Consider the following 26,360-nt stretch of genomic DNA (forward strand, 5'->3'; position numbering starts at 1 on the left):
AAGTCTCTCTCTTTTTTGAAACTGATAGTAGTATAGCTACCCCAGTTCCCTCTTGGTTAGTACTTGTGTGATATATCTCATTCTGTACTTTAATTTAAACCTTTCTGTGTAGCCTTCTCTTTTAGGTATATATCTTGTAAGTAGGATATAGTTTGATTTTTCTTTTGCAATCAGACCACTTGTGTTTGTAACTGGAAAGTTAATTTTATTTACATTATTTTATTACTGATAATATCTGGAGCTATTTCAACCATCTTCCTTAGAGTTGATATGTGGATAGTTTCCACATTGTCTATGCTGTATTTGCCCTCCTGCCTCTTTTTATGTTTTATTTGTTTATTTTCCTTTTACAACTTTTCCCCCCTCCACGGGTGTGATCTTATATACTATATTCTTCTCTTTTAGTGTTTTTTCTCGAACTCTTATTGCATACTTAACAATCTAACAGAGTCTAATTAGTATGTCAAGCCCCCTTGCAAAATAAAAAGAACCACCGTTGCACACGTGAGGTACTGAAGGACACTTCCAAACTGGTCCCTCTTCTCCTGACTGACTCACATGCTGACATCTCCCGTTATATCATTCTTTTATTTGTGCTGTTAAAACCAGACTTTACGGATGTTTTTGTTACTATCATATCTCTTTGGATTTACATTTATGTTTCTACTTTGCTTACCATTCCCTCTTGCAACTTAGACCTTCCTTCTCAGATCACTTTTGTTCTGTAACAATAGGTAACTTAAACAATGTTTTTGATCAGTTATAGAAATTCTCAACCATTATTTCTTTAAAAATTGCTTCTACATTCTATCTGTCCTCTTCCTTTGAGACGCCAGTTAAATATAGCTTATCTAATCTTGATCTGTCTGTTATGTCACCTTTACATCTTTGATCATGGAACATCCAAACTGTATTCTGTAATGTCTGCTTATCAATTGTAATTCTCACCTTTCAGCTGTGTCTTATCTACTGTATAACTCATTTATTAAGTGCTCAATTTCAGAAGTTTATTGATTACTCAAAGGTTTTTTCTGCTTGTTTTTCAAATTTTCTTGGTCAATTTTAGTAGTTTCTTGTTCCTTGCTCATTGTTTTATTCTAAATTTTAAAGCATTTTATACTCAGGTATTTATTTTATATTTGGCATCTGATAATTTCAACTTCAGAAGTTCTTAGAGGTCTATTTTTTTACCAATTTTATTTACTTATTTATTTATTTATTTATTTAAAAATTTTTATTGGAGTATAGTTGCTTTGCAAGGTTGTGTTAGTTTCAAATGTACAGCAAAGTGAATCAGCTATACGTATACACATATCCCCTCTTTTTTGGATTTCCTTCCCATTTTGGTCCCCACAGAGCACTGAGGAGAGTTCCCTGTCTTATACAGTAGGTCTGTTTTTTTCAGTCTGTTGAATCACACTCATGAAGTCTCGTTTCCTTGTGTGTTTGGTGGGCTTTGATTGAACTTACCCTGTGAAAATTCTGAGGGTCTAAATGTTAGTTGTTCTTCTGCAGAGAGGATTTGAGTTTGCATCTGCTGAAGGCCAGGAGGTACTGCCAAGCTTGGAATGTTTCAGCCTCTTTTATGAGTCCTTGCTTGAAGTGAGAGTATGGGGTTCAGATCCTTCACGTGGCCAAGAGCAACATTCCAGATATCTTATCAGCACTGGCTCCAGGAAAGTCCTCTGACTGCTTCTTCATTGTGTTTGCTGACTGGCACCATGCAAGATTCAGCTCATCAGTTTTTTTTTTTCCCTCTTGGTTCTTGAGGATTTCTCCTAAGCCTCAAAATGCCTTACAAAATATGTTTGTTTAAGTTAATCTATAGTTTTACTTATGAGAGTATCTAGTTTTGGTCCATCATACTGTTAAAAGTGGATGTTACTTACTTTTCTCCAAAGAAAATAATTTCTCCTGTATGTAGTACTTGAAATATGTAAAACTCAGAGGGCAAATGTAGGATCTTTTCCATCAGTAAACAAAAACCTTAATGTTAAGTATTATAAAAAGTCCCATCAAAAAATGGTTCATAACATTCTTTTATTTGTTCTTTTCTTCTAGCATCCTCCAGGAAGTTAATTCAAATTATAGTTGTTGTAGCTTATTTATTGACTTTTTTTTTGCTATTACTTCTGGGCATGGTTCTATAAAAGCATCTATTTTCTAATTTTTTTATTTATTTTTATTTTTGTCTGCATTGGGTCTTCGTTGCTGCACACAGGCTTTTTCTAGTTGCAGCAAGCAGGGGCTACTCTTCATTGCAGTGTGTGGGCTTCTCATTGTGGTGGCTTCTCTTGTTGTGGAGCACAGGTTCTAGATGCATGGGCTTTAGTAGTTGCAGCACAAGGGCCCTAGAGTGCACGGGCTTCAGTAGTTGTGGTGCATGGGCTCAGTAGTTGTGGCTTGCAGGCTCTCGAGCGCAGGCTCAGTAGTTGTGGCACACGGGCTTAGTTGCTCTGCGACATGTGGCAGGCGGATTCTTAACCACTGCACCACCAGGGAAGTCCCTCTAAAGTTTTCTGAAAATGCATTTTTAAATTTGTTAAAGCAATAAAACATGACAGAAAATGTGTCATGACAATAAAACTATAACTCTACCTCCTTAATCTTGAACTGAGATACATGGAGTATTGGTAGAGAAGAGGTACAAGTCCTAATGAAAGGATTCCCCCAAGCACAGAGCAGTCTGCTGGGGCAAACACATGAGAGAATTCAGGAAGCCTGGCAGAAGAGACATCCAGAAGGAAGCAGAGAAAAAAATTTTCTCCTTGACCCCCAGGGACTAAGAATGTCTGTTTAAGAATGTCTATTCCTGAACCCTGTCCTAGACCCAACAATCAGGATCTGAATTTTTGACAAATTCTTTGTGATGCTCACAATGAAGTTTTAGAACAACAGACATAAGGCATTTCTTAGCAAGGAAAAGAAACTAGATGTTGACATCAGACTTCTGAGTGCTTTTGGTTCTTCTAGTTATCTATGCTCAAGTTAATATGAGAAGATGTTATGTAGTTCTTCTTCCAGACTGTGGGTTCAGTCATCCTTAAAAACATTGTTTAATACATTTTGTTGTAAGTTCCATAGACTCTTCATGTAACTGTCATTTCAAATTATAATATGATATTCTAATGTGGGGAATAAATCATAATTTTCTTAGTCATTTCTTCATTGCTGTACATTTGAGCCATTTCCAACTTTGGGCTGTAATATATGATACTGTGATGAACCTTGGTGTACATAGACTTTTTTTTCAGTTTAAACATTATATCTCTGCACTTAGATACTTAGATTTGGAATTACTGGAAAGAAAGACATTAATGCACTTAAGACTCTTGATGAAGTTTGCCAAATTGCTTTCCAAAAGGTTATACCAATTCAAACTGCTGCCAGCAATGTAAGAAAATATTTCAGGGCATCCTAGCCAGCATTGGACATTATCATTTCTCTATTAGGCAGTTAGTGTTCTTATTGATTTTTAATTTTCAGCTGTTGGATTCCACTGAGCCTACTTAATGAGTTTTCAGAAAGGGCTGGGCTAGGTAAAGATTGAAGAAATATAGTGCACAGTGTATCCCCATCGTTTGGACATCCATCATAGAATCTCACTGGCATCTGTTTCCTCTTGGTCTGCCAAAGTGCAGGTCACTTCTCTTCTTTCAACCTCTATTTTCTCATTCATGAAATGAAGGGGTAGGGCCAACTGCCCCCAAGATCCCACCTGGCTTCTAGGTTATGATCAATACCTTGACGTGAACCTCACATTTCAAATCCGTGCAGATTTCTCTGGTTGTCATGTCAGTGGCTGCAGGGATTTGTCTGTCTACCATGCACATTATTTTCTTTTCTTTGGTGTCTTCAGTAGAATGTATTTTAGAGTTTGTTCTTGCTTTGCTCCCCCTCCTCCTTCTGAAAATTCTGATTAAGAAAAAAAAATGCAAATATGGTATATGAATATTTAAAACATGATTTGCATTTAACAAATTACACATGATCACATAATTCCCAATGCGATTTTGCATCAGGGAAGAAGTGAGAATATGTATTTTATATTAAATGCATAGCATTTAAATACTTTAATGCAAACAAACTGCATTTGAATATTAATCTCTCCCAAAAAGACCTTGCCAGGCATATTAAATATTTAAAACTTTTCCTCATTGCAAAGTTTTTGAACCCCTTGAACATTTCTACTTTTCTCTGTTATTCTGAAGTCTGGAGAATCTTTGTATTTTCTCTGCATTTACTGTGAATTTTGAACCTCTACTGGTGAAGTTTTTCTTTCACAAGGACAAGGGTGAATTAACAGGCCACACTCTAACCCTCAGTGTAGAGAGTGTTAAACCCATCATGCTAAACGTAGTAGTGAAGAGAGCTGAGTCTGTGGTAAAGAGAAGGAAATTGTTCAGTATAAGATGTGATAAAAACGTAGATTCTGAGTGTTGGGCTTAACCTTAGAAGTCATCAAGTTGAATCATCTATCTAATGCAGAGTCCAGGTAGCACATCTCTAGGTGGTTGGTTAGTCACTTCTTGAATATCTTCAGTGTTTGGGAGCTCACTACCTCACAGGCTAGCCCTGTCTATACTATAATTGGACAGTGTTCTCTTTGGGAACATTCTTATCTTGAATTCAATTCTACCTCTAAATGAGCCACTAATTTTAGTTTATTCTCCTGGAGCAATTACACGGGATTAGGTAATTCCCAAAGTGATTTTGTATAAAACAATTTTCTACAGGCATGTTTGCTGTTCTTAATAATAATTAAAAATAAGTTCCACAAAAAGGAATGATCTTCCCAGTATGCCTTGAGGGAATTGAACTCAAGAACATGTTAGATGATTTATTGGATTTGACACCAACAGCAAAGACAACAAAAGCAAAAATAAACAAGTGGAACTACGACAAACTAAAATGCTTCTGCACAGCAAAGAAAACCATCAACAACACAAAAAGGCAACCTACAGAATGGAGAAAACATTTGCAAATCATATATTTGATAAGGGGTTAATACCCAAAGTATATAAAGAACTCATACAAGTCAATCAAAAGCAAAAAAAATATGATTTAAAAATGAGCAGAACAAACACATACATATGGAATCTAAAAAAAACAAAAAATGGTTCTGAAGAACCTAGGGGCAGGACAGGAATAAAGACGGAGACATAGAGAATGGACTTAAGGACACTGGAAGGGGGAAGGGTAAGCTGGGACGAAGTGAGAGAGTGGCATGGACATATATACACTACCAAACGTAAAATAGATAGCTAGTGGGAAGCAGCCGCACAGCAAAGGGAGATCAGCTTGGTGCTTTGTGACCACCTAGAGGGGTGGGATAGGTAGGGTGGGAGGGAGACGCAAGAGGGAGGAGATACGGGGATATACGTTTATGTATAACTGATTCACTTTGTTATAAAGCAGAAACTAACACACCATTGTAAAGCAATTATACTCCAATAAAGATGGTAAACTAAATAAGAATAAAAAATAAAAATGAGCAGAACAGAACAAAAAGAACACATCCTAATGGTCAACATGAAAAGATACATATCACTAATCATCAGGGAAGTGCAAATCAAAACCTTTGAGATATTATCTCATACCTGTTTAACTATCATCAAAAAGACAACAGGTAGGTGTTGGGAGGATGTGGAGAACAAGAAACACTTGTGCAGTGTTGGTGGGAATGTAAACTTGTGCAACCACTATGGAAAACTGTATGAACGTTTCTCAAAAAATTACAAATAGAACTACCGTATCATCCAGCTATCCCATTTCTGGGTATATATCCAAAGGAAATGAAATCAGTTTCTCCAAGAGATATCTGTACTCCCATGTTCATTGCAGCATTATTTACAATAGCCAAGGTATGGAAATAACCTGTGTTCATCAGCAGATGAATGGATAAAGAAAGTATGATCTACATATCTATATCTAAAATGTAATATTATTCAGCCATAAAAAGGAGAGAAATCCTGCCATTTGAAACAACATGGAAGGAACATTGAGGGCATTATGCTAAGTGAATAAGGCAGAGGAAGACCCATACTCTATGATCTCACTTATATGTGGAATCTAAAAAAAAACAAACTCAAACAAACAGAAGAGATTGGTGGTTGCCAGAGGCAGGGGGTGGGAGGGTGGGGGAAATGGGTGAGTGTGATAAAAAGGTACAAACTTCCAGTTGTAAGATAAATAAGTTCCGGGGATGTAATCTACAGCATGGTGACTATAGTTAACAATAATGTATTGTGTATTTGAAAGTTGCTAAGAGAGTAGATCTTAAAAGTTCTCATCACAAGAAAAAATTATAACTGTGAGGTGATATATGTTCACTAAGCTTATGTGGAAATCACTTTGCAATATCAACATATATCAAATCATTATGTTGAACACCTTAAACTAATACAATGTTATATATCAATTATATCTCAATAAGACTGGGAAAAAGTGATCATAAGTCAATAAAGATATCTTTTAATCAGTGATTATACAATACCACCAGTAGATTATTAGCTATTTATGGGCACACTGCTTTCTCATTAATAAATACTTAATTGATTTGTTAAAAAAATTAGGAGTTAATAATCTAACAACAATAACAACGAACACCTAGCACATAGTGTTTCCTCTGTGCCAGGCACTGCTCTAAGTACTTCACATATTTGGGCTCATTTAACCTTTATAACCATCTCTCACGTATGTACTCATGTCCTCATTTTACATATGAGGAAACTGAGGCACGGAGAAGTTAAATAACTCCCCCAAAGTATAAATTACAGTGATTGGTTTTTAAACTCAGTGCTTTCATCCAGTTTGTGTTCTTATCTATTATGCTATGCTTAGAGTGGCCACATCATTTATTATTCAAACCAAGACACTTTTGAAAGTAATAATAACGACTTCCTGACAACACCCCAGCTATACTGCCTCTCAAATGACAGGCTGACAAGAACATATTGGAAGGTCTCAATATCACCATGAGGGGCACGTCCACGTTTTCTGGGGCCTGAATGTGAGTTTGAGGGCTGTTTCAGAAAAAGAACATGAAGCTGTGAATACATTAAATATCAAAGTGAATTTGTTTTTGGATAAGAAAGAAATCACAACAAAGTGATGGAAACTTGGGGATCCTGGTCCCTTTCTTCTGAGATCTATTTGGGAAATATACCAGAAACCTGTGATTGCAGCTTGGCTTCCCTCTCCACCCGGAACATTCTGTAACTTCCAGATATCACAGGGTGGTGCAAATCAGGGGCCTTGAAATCAAAGTTTCACTATGTTTATGATAGATCTACTTCCGCTCACCATTTTCAGGTCACTTGCAAAATAAATTGAGCGCCTAGAATGTTTGTGGTGCTCACTGCTTGATAAGATAGACAGCATTTTAAAGTAACGTGTCCGAAGATCACCATAGACACATCAGAATGGCTGCTTTACAATTCTCTGATCCCAGCAAGGCACAGTTGAGATCTCCTGGAACCTACAAGAACAGTTCCTACCTAGGCAGGTGGTTGGGTGACTCTCTGTGAATGGGCTGAGCTCCTGGTTCTGAGTTTTTGGTGTAGGTTCAGCACTGGCCGGTGTGTTATTTTGACATGACCCTCCCTCTCCCTGTCCCTATTGACCTTTTTGACCCTCTCTTCTAGGTCAGAGATGACTTCATAATCTTTGGTTCCCAGCCTTAGAATACCTGTTTCTGTGAAAATGTTATGATCCTGCAAGGTCTGGTCCCCTCATATCTAGGAATCTCATGGTGCCATGTGTATTAGCAACATTAGATTACCAGTAATAAAGGATACAAAAGGCAAACGCTCACTGCAAAATGATCACTCATTTGTGGTTATGTATGGATTTGAATGCTCTCAGAGGTATAAATTAGATTCTTGTTAATGTCCTCCTATCGTTCAATGCCAACTCCACTTGCTTCCTCTTCTCCTTTGCTCCAGTCCTCCACATCTTTCCTCTCCCCCCTGCCCCTTAAACTTCTAGGACAGCCAGCAACCAGTGCAGGAGTTTGGGTTAGGAAATCATTTCAGGTTTCTTCTTTTTTTGGAGATGGTGAGGAGAGGAATAATGGCTACCCTGTCATGCATGAATTTTTTCTATGATCACCCCCACTGTTTCCCTGCAAAAACAAGTATTAGAAATGGGAATTGAAAAAGTTCTTCCTAACCGTTCTAATAAAGAACAGGAAGTCTGAAATCTGAAGCTAGCTACCACCTATTAGCCCAAGTTGTTCATTGTATCCCTGTTTGTCTTGTTTAGATTATACATCCCCTGGGCAAGAGGCCAGGTGGTTTTATTACAGTACCCATTGGTCTGTCAACACCATCTAAATTAAAGCAAACACTTTTCTCAGATGGCACTTTTTGATCACATCTCCCTATACCCAGACTGCTTAGGACTGAGAGGTTTGAGTTAGCTATGACACCATCAAAATGGACTGAACCCAAAATGACTGGGATGTTCTTAAGAAAATTCATTTTCTCATCCCGACATGGGCTGCAGAAGACACATTGAAGCTGTAAACCACAGCTTGGAAACGACTAGGCTAATTTTAGAACCCGTTTACACAGCTGCTCCACTGAAAAGCTGACTTTCATTGTAATTCTTGCTCTGGGAGGACTTGCCTTGTATTTAATTTAAAATGATCGGCAAGGCAGCCTTTTGATATAGCAAGGTCCATGGTAAAACTGCAAGGCGAGTGTAGTTGCAGTAGCTCTGACATTCTGCTTTATTGGATGTCAGTTTGTAATTAAAAGTTTGAGTGGCAGAACTCTGAGTACCCGGGAAATGGTTTTGAGGATCTTAATTATTTCCAGCTATCTTCCTAGCAAACATGTGAGACTGTGAGATTCAACATGGAGGGAGACATTTAGTATTGCCCAAACATTTGCTTTGAAAAATGCAGAAATAGGAAATGCTCTAGGGTGTAGAACCCAGGAGAGAGAAATTCATATTTTGAAATGCAATTGAAATCATTCCCTGCTAGGTGAAGGAGTTTTATGTTTGAAGCAGTAGATATTAGAAACAAAACAAAGGGAATCAAATATCCTAGGGAAAGATATCAGAGTTGGTTATGAAGCTAATTAGGAAAATAAAAGTGCTTTTCCCTTCCAGTTATGCTTGTTATTACTTATGCCATGATACTCATTTTATGGGAATGCTTCTTAGAAATATCTAAATTATATTTAAAAAATGTTTTAAGATTTTTTTCCATTTGTGCAAACTGATACAACAATTTATTGAAAACCGGGAGTCATCAAACACTATATTATTTTTTTACACCTAGGTGCCCAGAACTGAATTAATCTCAGCCATCAAAAGTCTTTCTCATACAAGCTATTTATAATATGTCTGAAACTTGGCATTTCAAAAGTTAGGAATAGGAATAAAAGTTAGGAGTTTCTGGGGAACCAACTAACTCAACTGTAGTCTTATTAGCAAACTACGTAATATAATAGTCACATGTACTTTATATCAGTAGACTCAAAAAGCTTTTTGCAATTTACTTAAGATCGCTACCTTCACTACTGCCACATTTTAAAGATCAAGTCAAGTTTAAATAATAAATCAACAAGACTGCAGTTGAATCTACATCAAGGCTATTTCAATGGATCAAAATTAGGTTCATGGACTTCATTACTTCTTGTTACCTGGTACTGTTTAATGTAAAGACTGATTAACTGATAAGGCAGAAACGATGTAAAGAGTGATTACATATTCCAAAAGGCAGTAGGTCCGTTTGATGTTTTGGAGTCTTTGCATCCTTGTTTTCTCGAAGGAAATAGTAGCAAGCAAAGAGAAAATATCCATTTTCTTTTGCAGTCATATTAACAAGTGGCTGAAATTTCTGCAAACTCAGTTTGAAAGCCAAGTTCAGAAAATATTAAGCCATATTAGTTTCCAACAACCTCAGACTGGCACATTTTTAGAACTGTCTGGTAATTCAAACATGAGAGGTAAATTAGAGATTTAAATGAAGTACCTGTGGTGTTTGGAGATGACTTTTTTAGCATGCAAGTTCTCCACTAATTAGATCCCAGGAGGTGAATGAGAGTTTTTGTTGTTCTAGGTTCAGCTTTAAACAAAGTGAACCAGCAAAGTTAGTCACCTGTGGGCATTCAGAGAAAGTATTGTTTAAAATACCCTCCCCCATCAAAGAAAGAAAAGAAGAGAGAATATGTTATATAGGAGATAAACTAACTTTACAAAATATACTTTAAAAATATTGTTTATTACATCATCTCCTTAGAATCATCATTGCCTTTTTAGAATCATAAAGTTAAATAATATATTTTCTTTTGAAAAGAAGTCTGGCATGACCTTTCAAAATATTTTAACTTGAGAGTAAGTCCAAGTTGCATCGTGTTTGGGAAACAAGCTCTGAGAGTCCGAGGCGGCAGAATTATGAAAGCTGGAATGACTATTAAATATGTTGACAGGGAGTCTCTCAGCTGGCTGTTGGAGAACAATGTCCCTCATCAAGTCCTTATCCAAATTCTGTACTGTACTAACCAGCTTGGCTAAGTCCCTCTCATCAGGCTAATTAGTAATGTTGGGAAAAATAAAGGGCTATTGAAGTAATTATCTCTGCAGTGTGTGTATGAAAGACCAGATCGTGCTTTAAAATTCTTGGCACAAAGCAGTACTACTCTGTGCAATCCCCCACTCCTTTCTCTTTATCATTTTTTTCACCTTAATGCACAATACGTGCTTTTAATTTGTTTCCTTCAGTTCCATAAAAACAATACTCAAGCCCTATTGGGATGAGTTCAGCCTTTTCCCTTCTTCCAGTTTTAATGATTACATGCCTTAGTGTATCCTCTAAAAGTAGTTGGGCTGTATAGTGATGAGAATCACTGTAATAGCATTGGTCTGTTAATGAATTCATTCAAGAAGAATTTATTAAGGTCCAGTCGGACCTTAATGGGTTGTTCAAGGTTCTGGAAATAAGAATGAATAAAGCACAGTTCCTGTCTTTTAAGGGACCAGTGAGGCAGAGCGAGACCTGCAAATAGATAAAGACGGTACAACGTAGTTGTGCTACAATGATAGACAATATAAGACACATGCTATGCTGAAGGGATGATGGTGGGCACTTACATGTCTTAATGTTAATATAATCCCCAGAGAAACCCAGTGAGCTAGCTATTATTAGCCCCATTTTATAGCTGAAGAAACTGAAGCGAACACTAACCCTAACTTGTCCAATGTCACATATCAGCAAGTAGCTGACCCAGCCAGCCTGGAACATGAGTTACTTAATTTCTGCTCAGGAGGACAATGCCTCCCCTTTGAGCCCCATAATTTACTGTGCGTCCACTCCCTCCCTACTCCCTACCCCAGCACACACACAACAAGCATCCCCCTGCAAGGCCCAGAGCAGTTCCTGTACTTTCGTGACTTTTCTTGTCTGGCCTGGCTTCTGCCACCTCATTCCCTACCCCACCTTTTCCTTTCTCCTGATTCATACCACAAGAACTGGGTTGACAGATTATGAGTATGGACATCCACCTTCTCATACCTTCCTGATTGGGCAAAGATAGATAATGCATGCCAGTAATAAAATATCCCTTTGACTTACAGGTTTGAGCTTTCAAGTAGTATTGAAATAGTATTGCATGGTTTGGGAGGAACTTGAGTTCGGAGACAATGACTGAAGAGGTTTATCTTTCTAACATTCCCAAGGGTGTATAAACTATAAACAGGGAAACCATATGTTTACACTGACTTAGGTGTGGCTTTAGATCTAGGATTCTCTTTAGGTCCATAAACATACTTACGTACGAGAAGCAAGGATCCAGTTATTCACTCAATACACAATAATGAGACACATGTTGCTTTTCCTGGCTTTGGGCAATTATTATTTCTTTTCTGGAAATGAGGTATGTATATATTAATTCAATAATATGGGTTTCCCTGGTGGCGCAGTAGTTGAGAGTCCGCCTGCCGATGCAGGGGACACGGGTTTGTGCCCCGTTCTGGGAAGATCCCACATGCCGCGGAGCAGCTAGGCCCGTGAGCCATGGCCGCTGAGCCTGCGCGTCCAGAGCCTGTGCTCCACAACGGGAGAGGCTGCAACAGTGAGAGGCCCACGTACGGCCAAAAAAAAAGAACAATTCCAAGAGTTATCTTAGCAACTAAATGGAATAGAAGGTGTTTCAGTAAGTTACCTTGATAGTAGAGGCAAGGTTTCTGATCACTGGCTCAGAGTGAGTGATAGAATGGGAAAGGATCCTAGAAATGATTTAATTCACCATTTTTCAAACTTCAAGTCAGTTGGATACCTCCTTTTCAAGATTTTTAAAAATACCTGTGTAACTAGCACTTATATATTATTTAGTTAATATTTTTCTTTAAATCAACTTCTTGTTTCTATTTAAATAAATTACATTATTATTTATATATAAATAAAATCAGTTTTATATACCATAAATTGAAAAAAAAAGTATAATTAAACACAATAAAGGTAAAACAATATGTTAATTCTAGCTAATGACTTTGTCTTTGAAAGGCTCTGAACTTAAGGCTTGCCCTCTCTTGCTTTTATTAGGGAGGTGTCAAAGCTCTACTAGCACCAAGCTGAGACGTTATCCTTGACCTTTGTAGAAAAGTTAAAAAGGGCATTGAAACGGAAACAACTTTCTTACTTTGAGATTCAGTATTATTTAAAACTTTTTACCAACTCTGTCTACTACTTCCACCATTATAGATCCCAAACTTTGGAACACATTAACTTAGTTTAATCTCCTTAATTTTCAAAGTAGAAACCTAGATTTCACAAAGATCAATTATTGGGCAAGTCAACCCTGGACCTTGGGTCTCTTGATCCCCATTCTTTTCCAAACATCTTCTCCCTGCAATTAAAACAGCAACAAAAGTGAGATGCTTTTTAGAGGTAACCTGTCAACTTAGGGCTTGGTCTAGCTGAACTCTGCTATAACGAGTTATGGATCATGCTTTTGGTAATGGAGCGATGTTGCTTTCCTGCCTTCTTTGAGTAGATTTACTATTCCCTTTACATATCTGCTTGCTTATTTGTATATAGTTATTTGTATTTGAGCACAGCATATGCGGAATTTGAATTTTGGATGTTCTCAAAATTATAAGACTGAATTCAACTCAACATCAGCAATTAGCAATAACGATACGTGCGAATCCTGCCCCCACCCTCCACCCCTGCTACACTGCCTGTGATGAAGTGATGAACAGCTGGAGTTTTGCTGTTACCCTGGGAACAGTTTATTTTGACCTTGTCAGAGTCTACCTGCTTGCTATTCCTAGTATAGTATCTCTTCTCATCAGAGAACTTGAAGCAAATATTGTATTATGCTCTTTAAAATTAAAGCTAAAGTAGGGCTTAGGGCCACACCAAAGCAATCCACTGGGGGTGGGGGTGGAGGGCTAAGGCACATTATCATTTTCTCTGAGACACATTTCATCACATTTTTCTTAAGGAAGTTTACAATTTACACCTCACTGTGAAAGAAAAGGAGCTGCATAGCTGCCCAAAGAAGGCAGGTTTAAAATCACAAAATGCTTCTGAGTTTTAGGTTTTTTTTTTTTTTTGAAAATAAATATTATTTTATTTGGGTCTTATTGTTATCGTTACTTTTATTGTTCTTGTTTTTGATTTACTTGTTTTATTGATGCTGCAAACTTGTTTTTAAAAGTGTACATTTTATTTCCTTACATTTTTTAAGGTGCATTTGAGATATAAATTGTAGTCTAAAGACTTTTAAAATGTTTGGCCTTTGTATTGTATAAGTACTATAAAAAGTCACCACAAACTTAGTGTTAAAATATGTTGACTTAAAAAAAATGCTCAACGTGAGAGTTGTGAGTTAAGTTTTCTTTGGGGCAAAATGAGGACTGCCCGGGAGACAGCATCTCAGACAACTCTGAGAAACCGCTCCCAGGAGGCGAAGCGGGAGCCAGGATATATAGGAGTTTTGAAACAAAGAGAAGGTGATTGGGAACATCAAAAGACTATTGTTAAATAAAGAAAACCAGATATCTCAAGTTAAGGAATTTAACGCTTTTCTATGTATGGGAAGATGCAAAGAGTCTGGGCTCACTAAAATCATTCCTTTGATATACACCTTAGCTATCTTGGGCCTGTATTTTCACATCCTGAGTTTCCTCAGGGCTCACCAGCTCACATTGGAGGGCGGCAATCATTGGTGACTTTGTTTATTATACTTTGTTTATTGATATGGCAGGAAATATTTCATTATAAATATCCATTCCATTTATAAATATTCCATTTATCAAATAACATAAATTTATTATCTTACATTTCTGAAGGTCAGAAGTCTGACATGCGTTTCACTGGCTAAAATCAAGATGTCAGCTGACCTGCATTTTTTTTTTTAAGCTGCAGGGGAGAATCCATTTACTTGTTCTTTGCAGCTTCTAGAGACTGCCTGCATTCCTGGGCTCATGGTCCTCCTCTTCCATCTTCAGGCTGGTTGGGTCTTTCTCATATTGCATCACCCTGACATTATTCTTCTTCCTACTTGTTCCACTTTTAAGGACCCTTATGATTACATTGGGCTCACCTGGATAATCCAGGAAACTGTCCCTATCTTAAGGCCAATTGATTAGCAAATTTAATTTCATCTGCGACTTTAATTCCCCTTTGCAATTTAATGTACCAAAGTTACAGTTTCAAGAATGTGAACATCTTTGGGGGGACATTATTCTGCCCAATACAGTCTTTTCTTCAAACTTATGTCTTTATACATTTAAAAATAAAATTATATATGGAACAAAATATGAATTGATTATAAGGTGATTATGAATTAATTTTAAAATCAAATATACCTCATTATATAAATTAACATTTTCTGGAGACAGTATATTTGCACTTCAAAGGTTTTAATTAACTACAAAATCTTTTTTTTTTTTTAACAATTAGGATGGTATTATTAAAAGTCTTTTCTGGCCGACCATTCACTCTTAATCTTTCATATGTTTTTGGTATTTGGGTGTGAAGTTTACAGAGATATTAATCAACTCTTTGGTAGGTGGATTTTATGGAAGTTTGGTTGTGATGTGCTTTACAATCCACTGCTCTTTCCTTCCCTCCCCCAGTCCATTCTCTTCACATTATCCCTGTATTTCCTTCTACTCAAAGCTTTTCCTATAATTACTGATAAAAACCTCAACACGTGCAATAGAGGCTTCAGGTCCTCAGTTATAGGGAGAAGACTATTCTACCTTGGATTTACTTTTAATTTGTTCTGGCCTAATCTAAAAAGATTCACAGATTCTGAATTCAATCATTACATCAACAGATATTACAATTTGGCACCTATGTGTGCGTGCAAAAGTGCTTTCAAATAAGTCAAAACATTTTATATATGGTTTCTCTTTTCAGAGAGGCAAGATGAAGAAATTAAACCAGCAAAAGAATAGTATATTAATACAGATTGACCAGACAGGAAATGTCAGAGGCAGCACATGATCAATGATTAATGGGCAAATCAGTGGAACAGGAAATAATTATAATGAGTTCTGACAAAGGATCTCTGTCTTTGTGTCGTGTGTACCGCATGGCCGTATATTACCGGTTACCACTTAACTCCGTCAAGCATGCCCCCAAAGCCATGGCGGTTCTCCACGTCATCGTTAACCTGTCCTTATGGAAGGCAAAATTTTGGTGCCAGATGCAAGTAAGGTTATAAAATTCATGCTGAGATTTGGGGAATTATGACTATTTTCAGAAATCTGGGGCTAATAGGGTTATATTCAGGAGGTGGTCAGCATAAAGTGCTCATGGTGAGTGCTCAGTAAAGACTTATTAAATGAAATGATATGACTCAGCTCTTACTATTTTTTCCAAGTTGATAGGCACTTTCCTAATTTTTTGCTATAGGTTATCTTAATCTTTTTATGACTTTATCAGGGGTTTTTCAAGTTGTTACCTGCATGACTCAATTTAAAATCAGTGGTAGATTTAATTTACATGGTGTTTTCTAGTCATTAATGAGCATTAAATAAAATTCAACCTTATTTTAATTTATATTTTCTGTCAAAGGACCACTTCATTCATCTCAAATTGTGAATGTCTGTATAGGATGGGTTCATTTGACTTTAATTATATAATTTTAGCCTATCCTAAGAAATTTAAAACTAAAGAAGACTATTTTTTTAAAAAGGCTTTTTTTGCCTTGTTACTTTAAGAAAGGGTGGAGTTTTCAAAGCAAGGACTTTGTACATTAGTAATTATTTACATCCTGACTTATTCCCTGGTAATCATGTTTTTCTTTTTTTTTTTTTTAACATTTTTATTGGAGTATAATTGGTTTACAATGGTGTGTTAGTTTCTGCTTTACAACAAAATGAATCAGTTATATATATACATACATTCCCATATCTCCTCCCTCTTGCGTCTCCCTCCGTCCCACCCTCCCTATCCCACCCCTCCAGGCGTTCACAAAGCACTGAGCTGACCTCCCTGTGCTATGTGGCTGCTTCCCACTAGCTATCTACCTTACGTTTGGTAGTGTATATATGTCCATGCCTCTCTCTTGCTTTGTCATAGCTTACCCTTCCCCCTCCCCATGTCCTCAAGTCCATTCTCTAGTAGGTCTGTGTCTTTATTCCTGTCTTACCCCTAGGTTCTTCATGACATTTTTCTTCCTTAAATTCCATATATATGTGTTAGCATACGGTATTTGTCTCTCTCTTTCTGACTTACTTCACTCTGTATGACAGACTCTAGGTCTATCCACCTCATTACAAATAGCTCAATTTCGCTCCTTTTTATGGCTGAGTAATATTCCATTGTATATATGTGCCACATCTTCTTGATTCATTCATCCAATGATGGACACTTAGGTTGTTTCCATCTCCGGGCTATTGTAAATAGAGCTGCAATGAACATTTTGGTACATGACTCTTTTTGAATTATGGTTTTCTCAGGGTATATGCCCAGTAGTGGGATTGCTGGGTCATATGGTAGTTCTATTTGTAGTTTTTTAAGGAACCTCCATACTGTTCTCCACAGTGGCTATATCAATTTACATTCCCACCAACAGTGCAAGAGGGTTCCCGTTTCTCCACACCCTCTCCAGCATTTATTGTTTCTAGATTTTTTGATGATGGCCATTCTGACTGGTGTGAGATGATATCTTATTGTAGTTTTGATTTGCATTTCTCTAATGATTAGTGATGTTGAGCATTCTTTCCTGTGTTTGTTGGCAGTCTGTATATCTTCTTTGGAGAAATGCCTATTTAGGTCTTCTGCCCATTTTTGGATTGGGTTGTTTGGTTTTTTTGTTATTGAGCTGCATGGGCTGCTTATAAATTTTGGAGATTAATCCTTTGTCAGTTGCTTCATTTGCAAATATTTTCTCCCATTCTGAGGGTTGTCTTTTGGTCTTGTTTATGGTTTCCTTGGCTGTGCAAAAGTTTTGAAGTTTCATTAGGTCCCATTTGTTTATTTCTGTTTTTATTTCCTTTTCTCTAGGATGTGGGCCAAAAAGGATCTTGCTGTGATTTATGTCATAGAGTGTTCTGCCTATGTTTTCCTCTAAGAGTTTGATAGTTTCTGGCCTTACATTTAGGGCTTTAATCCATTTTGAGCTTATTTTTGTGTATGGTGTTAGGGAGTGATCTAATCTCGTACTTTTACATATACCTGTCCAGTTTTCCCAGCACCGCTTATTGAAGAGGCTGTCCTTTCTCCACTGTACATTCCTGCCACCTTTATCAAAGATAAGGTGACCATATGTGCGTGGGTTTATCTCTGGGCTTTCTATCCTGTTCCATTGATCTATATTTCTGTTTTTGTGCCAGTACCATACTGTCTTGATTACTGTAGCATTGTATTATAGTCTACAGTCAGGGAGCCTGATTCCTCCAGCTCCATTTTTCGTTCTCAAGATTGCTTTGGCTGTTCGGGGTCTTTTGTGTTTCCATACAAATTGTAAAAGTTTTTGTTCTAGTTCTGTGAAAAATGCCAGTGGTAGTTTGATAGGGATTACATTGAATCTGTAGATGGCTTTGGGTAGTAGAGTCATTTTCACAATGTTGATTCTTCCAATCCAAGAACATGGTATATCTCTCCATCTATCTGTATCATCTTTAATTTCTTTCATCAGTGTCTTATAATTTTCTGCATACAGGTCTTTTGTCTCCTTAGGTAGGTTTATTCCTAGATATTTTATTTATTTTTTTTGTTGCAATGGTAAATGGGAGTGTTTTCTTGATTTCCATTTCAGATTTTTCATTATTAGTATATAGGAATGCCAGAGATTTCTGTGCATTAATTTTGTATCCTGCTACTTTACCAAATTCATTGATTAGCTCTAGTAGTTTTCTGGTAGCATCTTTAGGATTCTCTATGTATAGTATCATGCCATCTGCAAACAGTGACAGCTTTACTTCTTCTTTTCCTATTTGGATTCCTTTTATTTCCTTTTCTTCTCTGATTGCTGTCGCTAAAACTTCCAAAACTATGTTGAATAAGAGTGGTGAGAGTGGGCAACCTTGTCTTGTTCCTGATCTTAGTGGAAATGGTTTCAGTTTTTCACCATTGAGGACGATGTTGGCTGTGGGTTTGTCATATATGGCCTTTATTATGTTAAGCAAAGTTCCCTCTATGCCTACTTTCTGCAGGGTTTTTATCATAAATGGGTGTTGAATTTTGTCAAAAGCTTTCTCTGCATCTATTGAGATGATCATATGGTTTTTCTCCTTCAATTTGTTAATATGGTGTATCATGTTGATTGATTTGCATATATTGAAGAATCCTTGCATTCCTGGAATAAACCCCACTTGATCATGGTGTATGATCTGTTAAATGTGCTCTTGGATTCTGTTTGCTAGTATTTTGTTGAGGATTTTTGCATCTATGTTCATCAGTGATATTGGCCTGTAGTTTTCTTTCTTTGTGGCATCCTTGTCTGGTTTTGGTATCAGGGTGATGGTGGCCTTGTAGAATGAATTTGGGAGTGTTCCTCCCTCTGCTATATTTTGGAAGAGTTTGAGAAGGATAGGTGTTAGCTATTCTCTAAATGTTTGATAGAATTCGCCTTTGAAGCCATCTGGTCCTGGACTTTTGTTTGTTGGAAGATTTTTAATCACAGTTTCAATGTCAGTGCTTGTGATTGGTCTGTTCATATTTTCTATTTCTCCCTGATTCAGTCTTGGCAGGTTATGCATTTCTAAGAATTTGTCCATTTCTTCCAGGTTGTCCATTTTATTGGCATAGAGTTGCTTGTAGTAATCTCTCATGATCTTTTGTATTTCTGCATTGTCAGTTGTTACTTCTCCTTTTCATTTCTAATTCTATTGATTTGAGTCTTCTCCCTTTTTTCTTGATGAGTCTGGCTAATGGTTTATCAATTTTGTTTATCTTCTCAAAGAACCAGCTTTTAGTTTTATTGATCTTTGCTATCGTTTCCTTCATTTCTTTTTCATTTATTTCTGATCTGATTTTTATGATTTCTTTCCTTCTTGAAACTTTGGGGGGTTTTTTTGTTCTTCTTTCTCTAATTGCTTTAGGTGCAAGGTTAGGTCGTTTATTTGAGATGTTTCCTGTTTTTTAAGATAGGCTTGTATTGCTATAGACTTCCCTCTTAGAACGGCTTTTGCTGCATCCCATAGATTTTGGGTCATCGTGTCTCCATTGTCATTTGTTTCTAGGTATTTTCTGATTTCCTCTTTGATTTCTTCAGGGATCACATCGTTATTAAGCAGTGTATTGTTTAGCCTCCATGTGTTTGTATTTTTTACAGATCTTTTCCTGTAATTGATATCTAGTCTCATAGCGTTGTGGTCTGAAAAGATACTTGATACAAGTTCAATTTTCTTAAATTTACCAACGCTTGATTTGAGGCCCAAGATATGATCTATCCTGGAGAATGTTCCATGAGCACTTGAGAAGAATGTGTATTCTGTTGTTTTTGGATGGAATGTCCTATAAATAACAATTAAGCCCATCTTGTTTAATGTATCATTTAAAGCTTGTGTTTCCTTGTTTATTTTCATTTTGGATGATCTTTCCATTGGTGAAAGTGGGGTGTTAAAGTCCCCTACTATGAATGTGTTACTGTCGATTTCCCCTTTTATAGCTGTTAGTATTTGCCTTATGTATTGAGGTGCTCCTATGTTGGGTGCATAAATATTTACAATTGTTATATCTTCTTCTTGGATCGATCCCTTGATCATTATGTAGTGTCCTTCTTTGTCTCTTCTAATAGTCTTTATTTTAAAGTCTATTTTGTCTGATATGAGAATTGCTACTCCAGCTTTGTTTTGGTTTCCATTTGCATGAAATATCTTTTTCCATCTCCTTAGTTTCAGTCTGTATGTGTCTCTAGGTCTGAAGTGGGTCTCTTGTAGACAGCAAATATATGGGTCTTGTTTTTGTATCCTTTCAGCCAATCTGTGTCTTTTGGTGGGAGCATTTAGTCCATTTACATTTAAGGTAATTATCAATATGTATGTTCCTATTCCATTTTCTTAATTGTTTTGGGCTCATTATTGTAGGTCTTTTCCTTCTCTTGTGTTTCTTGCCTAGAGAAGTTCCTTTAGCAGTTGTTGTAGAGCCAGTTTGGTGGTGCTGAACTCTCTCAGCTTTTGCTTGTCTGTAAAGGTTTTAATTTCTCCATCAAATCTGAATGAGATCCTTGCTGGGTAGAGTAATCTTGGTTGCAGGTTTTTCTCCTTCATCACTTTATATATGTCCTGCCAGTCCCTTCTGGCTTGCAGAGTTTCTGCTGAAAGATTAGCTGTTAACCTTATGGGGCTTCCCTTGTGTGTTATTTGTTGTTTTTTCCATTGCTGCTTTTAATATGTTTTCTTTGTATTTAATTTTTGATAGTTTGATTAATATGTGTCTTGGCGTATTTCTCCTTGGATTTATCCTGTATGGAACTCTCTCTGCTTCCTGGACTTGATTAACTATTTCCTTTCCCATATTAGGGAAGTTTTGAACTATAATCTCTTCAAATATTTTCTCAGTCCCTTTCTTTTTCTCTTCTTCTGGAACCCCTATAATTCGAATGTTGGTGCGTTTAATGTTGTCGCAGAGGTCTCTGGGACTGTCCTCAGTTCTTTTCATTCTTGTTTCTTTATTCTGCTCTGCAGTAGTTATTTCCACTATTTTATCTTCCAGGTCACTTATCCATTCTTCTGCCTCAGTTATTCTGCTATTGATCCCATCTAGAGTATTTTAAATTTCATTTATTGTGTTGTTCATCATTGTTTGTTTCATCTTTAGTTCTTCTAGGTCCTTGTTAAATGTTTCCTGCATTTTGTCTATTCTATTTCCCAGATTTTGGATCATCTTTACTATCATTATTCTGAATTCTTTTTCAGGTAGACTGCCTATTTCCTCTTCATTTGTCAGGTCTGGTGGGTATTTATCTTGCTCCTTCATCTGCTGTGTTTTTCTGTCTTCTCATTTTGCTTATCTTACTGTGTTTGGGGTCTCCTTTTTGCAGCCTGCAGGTTCATAGTTCCCATTGTTTTTGGTGTCTGTCCCCAGTGGCTAAGGTTGGTTCAGTGGGTTGTGTAGCCTTCCTGGTGGAGGGGACTAGTGCCTGTGTTCTGGTGGATGAGACTGGATCTTGTCTTTCTGGTGGGCAGGTCCATGTCTGGTGGTGTGTTTTGGGGTGTCTGTGGAGTTATTATGATTTTAGGCAGCCTCTCTGCTAATGGGTGGGGTTGTGTTCCTGTCTTGCTAGTTGTTTGGCATAGCATGTCCAGCACTGTAGCTTGCTGGCCGTTGAGTGAAGCTGGGCGCCTGTGTTGAGATGGAGATCTCTGGGAGATGTTCGCCGTTTGATATTATGTGGAGCTGGGAGGTCTCTTGAAGACCAGTGTCCTGAAGTTGGCTCTCCCACCTCAGAGGCACCGCACTGACTTCTGGCTGCAGCACCAAGAGCCTTTCATCCACACGGTTCAGAATAAAAGGGAGAAAAAGTAGAAAGAAAGAATTAGTAGAAGTAGAAAAGAAAGAAAGAAAGAAAGGAAGAAAAGGAAGGAAGATAAGAAGAGAGGGAGGGAGGAAGGAAGGAAGGAAGGAGGGAAGGAAGGAAAAAAGAAAGAAAAGATAAAGTAAAATAAAATAAGATAAAATATAATAGTTATTAAAATAAAAAAATAATTATTAAGAGAAAAAAAAAAAAAACGGACGGATAGAACCCTAGGAGAAATTGTGGAAGCAAAGCTATACAGACAAAATCTCACACAGAAGCATACACATACACACTCAGAAAAAGAGGAAAAAGGGAAAAAATCAAAAATCTTGCTTTCAAAGTCCACCTCTTTAACTTGGGATGATTCGTTGTCTATTCATGTATTCCACAGATGCAGGGTACATCTAGTTGATAGTGGAGCTTTAATCCACTGCTTCTGAGGCTGCTGGGAGAGATTTCCCTTTCTCTTCTTTGTTCTCACCCCTCCCAGGGGCTCAGCTTTGGCTTTGGCCTCGCCTCTGCGTGTAGGTCGCCAGAGTGCGTCTGTTCTTCACCCAGACAGGACGGGGTTAAAGGAGCCGCTGATTCGGGGAATCTGGCTCACTCAGGTTGGGGCGGAGGGAGGGGCACGGCGTGCGTGCGGGGCGGGCCTGCGGCGGCAGAGGCCGGCGTAACGTTGCACCAGCCTGAGGCGCCGCTGTGCGTTCTCCCGGGGGAGTTGTTCCTGGATCCCGGGACCCTGGCAGTGGCGGGCTGGACAGGCTTCCCGGAAAGGGGGTGTGGATAGTGACCTGTGCTCACACACAGGCTTCTTTGTGGTGGCAGCAGCGGCCTTAGCATCTCATGCCCGTCTCTGGGGTCTGCGCTTTTAGCCGCGGCTCGCGCCCGTCTCTGGAGCTCCTTTAAGCAGCGCTCTTAATCCTCTCTCCTCGCGCACCAGGAAACAAAGAGGTAAGAAAAAGTCTCTTGCCTCTTCGGCAGGTCCAGACTTTTCCCCGGGCTCCCTCCCAGCCAGCCGTGGCGCAGTAACCCCCTGTGTTCACGCTGCCAACCCCAGTCCTCTCCCTGCGCTCCAATCGAAGCCCGAGCCTCAGCTCCCAGCCCTGCCCGCCCCGGCGGGGGAGCAGACAGGCCTCTCGGGCTTGTGAGTGCTGGTCGGCACCGAATCTCTCCGCTTTGCCTGCCGCACCCCTGCAGCTCCGAAGCTTTCCCCTTCCGCCACCCGCAGTCTCCGCCTGCGAAGGGGCTTCCTAGTGTGTGGAAACTTTTCCTCCTTCACAGCTCCCTCCTACTGGTGCAGGTCCTGTCCCTATCCTTTTGTCTCTGTTTATTCTTTTTTCTTTTGCCCTACCGAGGTACGTGGGGGGGGGGGGGGTTTCTTGGCTTTTGGGAGGTCTGAGGTCTTCTGCCAGCGTTCAGTAGGTGTTCTGTAGGAGTTGTTCCACATGTAGATGTATTTCTGGTGTGTCTGTGGGGAGGAAGGTGATCTACGCGTCTTACTCTTCCGCTATCTTCCCCCATGTTTTTCTTAGATATGTATTGCTTTTGAAAGTTTTAATTGGACCATTTCTGATGTTGAAAAAGACTTTCTGTAGAATAACCCAATTCTATTGTATGACTCTTAATTTCTTGCCTCCCTAACACTGATATTTTCTTTCCATTATTTATAATTGCATTTTATAACAACAGTGATACCTCAGTTTTATATTTACATATGTAATCTCTACATGATCCTCACAACAATCTTGCTGATGTGAATGATAGAGTGAGAAAATTCAGAGAACAACTGGTTGTCAAGTTGCAGCTAAATCTTGTGAACCGGTGGAGGTGAAGTGTGTTAACGAATAGATTTTCTCTCTATGCAGTCTTCCTTCCCCATCACAACATATCTCTTCACTCCATTATAAGTATCTCTCTTTCTCCAGTGTTCTCATCTCAGTAAGATTAAACTACTTGACAGTGGAATGTGTTTTGGCTGGTAGCAGATAACTAGAAATTCTTTTATCTCGTGTCTCATTATTATTAGCACCAACTATCACTAAGATAGAGACCACTTTATAGAGAACATTATTTTCACCCACACGTGTGTATTTTCACGCACGTGTTTGCAAAGGAAGAAAGTAAAGGGCTAGGAGGAAGGTGATTTGTCCGGTAGAGCCTGGCTAGCTGCTCACCAAATCCTTTTTTCTCATCTTCCTGCTAGATTACATATTCCAGTCTCCTTTGTGGTCAGTAGTGGTCAAGTAACTAAATGATAGCGGATGAGTGTTTGTGGAATTGATGTGTACCACTTCTAGGCTGGTGTATTATTAACCTCTTATATGTGATCCTCTATAATCTCTTCCTATCAGACACCAGAGATTGACACCCCAAACGAGCCTGCAAACGTGGTATTAAAGATGGCAAAGACAATATGGAAGGAGCCTTGGTCTCTGAGTCACTGGTTGGAGGAGATTCCCCTGCTGCTCTGGAATACTGGTATTGTAATTTACATAAGCAAGACATATACTTCTCTTGAGTTTGAGTATTTGGTCATTTTGTTACAGCAGCTAAAATTAACTGGTACACTTGGGTCTGCCAAAATTATTTCTCTAGCCCTCAATTTCCTCTTTTATAAAATGAAGGAATTTGCCACACTGGCCTCCTTGCTCTTCCCCAAACCCACTGAACACTCGGGCCTTCTGCGCTTGCTGTTTCCTCGGCTTGAAAACTCTTTTCTCAGAAATTCACATGGCTTTCACTCCCTCCTCAGTTCAGCCTAAATGTGATCTTACAAGTGAGGCCTCCCTGGCCAGTCTAATAACATTTCCCCTCCTCCATTGCTCTTTTCCCCTCTTATCTTGCTCTGTTTTACCTTATAACACAATTACCAAACAATGATCAATATTTATTTATTTGGAACTCAGTAAAATATTTGTTGAAGAATTGTGTGAAGAGTCTCCAAGGTGCCAAACTGTTATGAAAGATTATGTTCCCTAAATTTGAGAATTTATAAGCTAAGGGAAAGAATATAACAGATTAAAAAATCGATCTTAAATATGCAAAAGGCATATAAACTTTGTCAACATTATATTACCAAAAATGTAAGGGAAGATAGGGGTTCTAGTAATTACTGAGTACTTATTAAGTATTGTATACTAAAATTTTCAAAACTTTTTTTCATTTGATGACTCTGCAAAGTCAGTATTATTTTACCCATTTTATAGCTGAGGAAACAGGTTAAGAGGGCTGGAATGGAAGCTTCATGAGGGTAGAATCACATCTGCCTTATTCACCATTGTATCTCTGACATTTAGGAAAGCTTCTGATAGACAGGAAGAAATAAACATTTTTAACAGAAAATAAGTTAAATAACTTGTCCATTATGAGACGATTGGGATTAGAACACATACTTAGCTGAATACAAAGTCAATGCCTTTTTTTTTCACTATCTGAGGATGGCAGATATGCGGCACTCTCATCCAGTTCCTGACTCTGGGCAGTTGCTTTGTCTGTTCCCACTGATGAGAGGCTCTTCTCTTAGTAAGCAAATGTCTGAGTTGTTTCTATTTGTTAAGCCTCAGCCCAGCCATCACCTCAGTGGAAAGGCTTTCCTTGACCACTTGGTTGGAAGCAGCCCTCTTCAGTTCCTCTCTATGCATCACCTGTTCGTTGCCTTTATAGCCTTCACAGCCCTTACCACTATATAAAATTATCTTGCTTATTTGTTTGCTTTTTAATTGTCTTTCTATCCTAATAGAATGTAAATTCCATGGGCATAGGGACTTCCTCTGTCTGTGTTCATAGTGCCTGACACATAGTTGATGCTCAGTGAATCTTTGTTGAATAAATCATTGAATCAATGAATCACTGATCATTTGATCAGTGTTGCCATTGTCTTCCCATGCTCATGGCAGACAGTACTAATCAATCATGTCACTCTCTCCTTCTAAATCTGAACTCATTCTCAGAAAATTTTGCAATACAGCTCTCTACTGTATCAGAATCTGCATTTTAATAAGATCCCGGAATGATTCCTGTGTACATCAAATTGTGAGAAACATGACTGTGGGAATATAGGTAATAACAGACAGTTAGGCTTGGCAAATAAGAAGAACCTGCTTTACCATCTCTGTGTGCTCCTCCATGATACCCATTCAGAGATAGACCCTCAGCTTTCGCATCATTATATATTATCTGGAGGGGTTAGGTCTGAGTGGACTTAATGTGGAGATGTTTCATAGAAAAGATGAGCTTCAAGTGTTTAAAAACAAAAAAGAGATTTGGTTTGCTGCAAAGGGAGAGAGAAGCATTCTGGGTTGATGAAAATTGAACAAGTCCATTTGGGATCAGCTGACCATGGGAAAAGATGAACATCTACGTGTTGAGTTGGAAGGATACTTTGTCCAGAGCAGTACTTAACCTCCAGTGAATTGATATAGA

General features: G+C 38.2%; 1 protein-coding gene and 1 long non-coding RNA gene across 2 annotated transcripts in view; both read left to right on the forward strand.

Annotated features, from left to right (window-relative positions):
* Nucleotides 1-26,360, forward strand: part of IQCJ (IQ motif containing J) — a gene marked incomplete at its 5' end in the record, with an annotated part of 440,976 nt that overhangs the window by 196,993 nt on the left and 217,623 nt on the right. The window lies entirely within an intron of this gene.
* LOC307186290 overlaps nt 22,630-26,360 on the forward strand; it is a 153,490-nt gene continuing 149,759 nt past the window's right edge. Inside the window, exons 1-2 of the long non-coding RNA XR_013828312.1 lie at nt 22,630-22,889; nt 24,290-24,416. This is a non-coding gene — a long non-coding RNA (uncharacterized lncRNA). The remainder of the gene's footprint in view (nt 22,890-24,289; nt 24,417-26,360) is intronic.

This window comes from Stenella coeruleoalba, assembly GCF_951394435.1.
Source record: "Stenella coeruleoalba genome assembly, chromosome: 5".
NCBI classification, from domain to species: domain Eukaryota; kingdom Metazoa; phylum Chordata; class Mammalia; order Artiodactyla; family Delphinidae; genus Stenella; species Stenella coeruleoalba.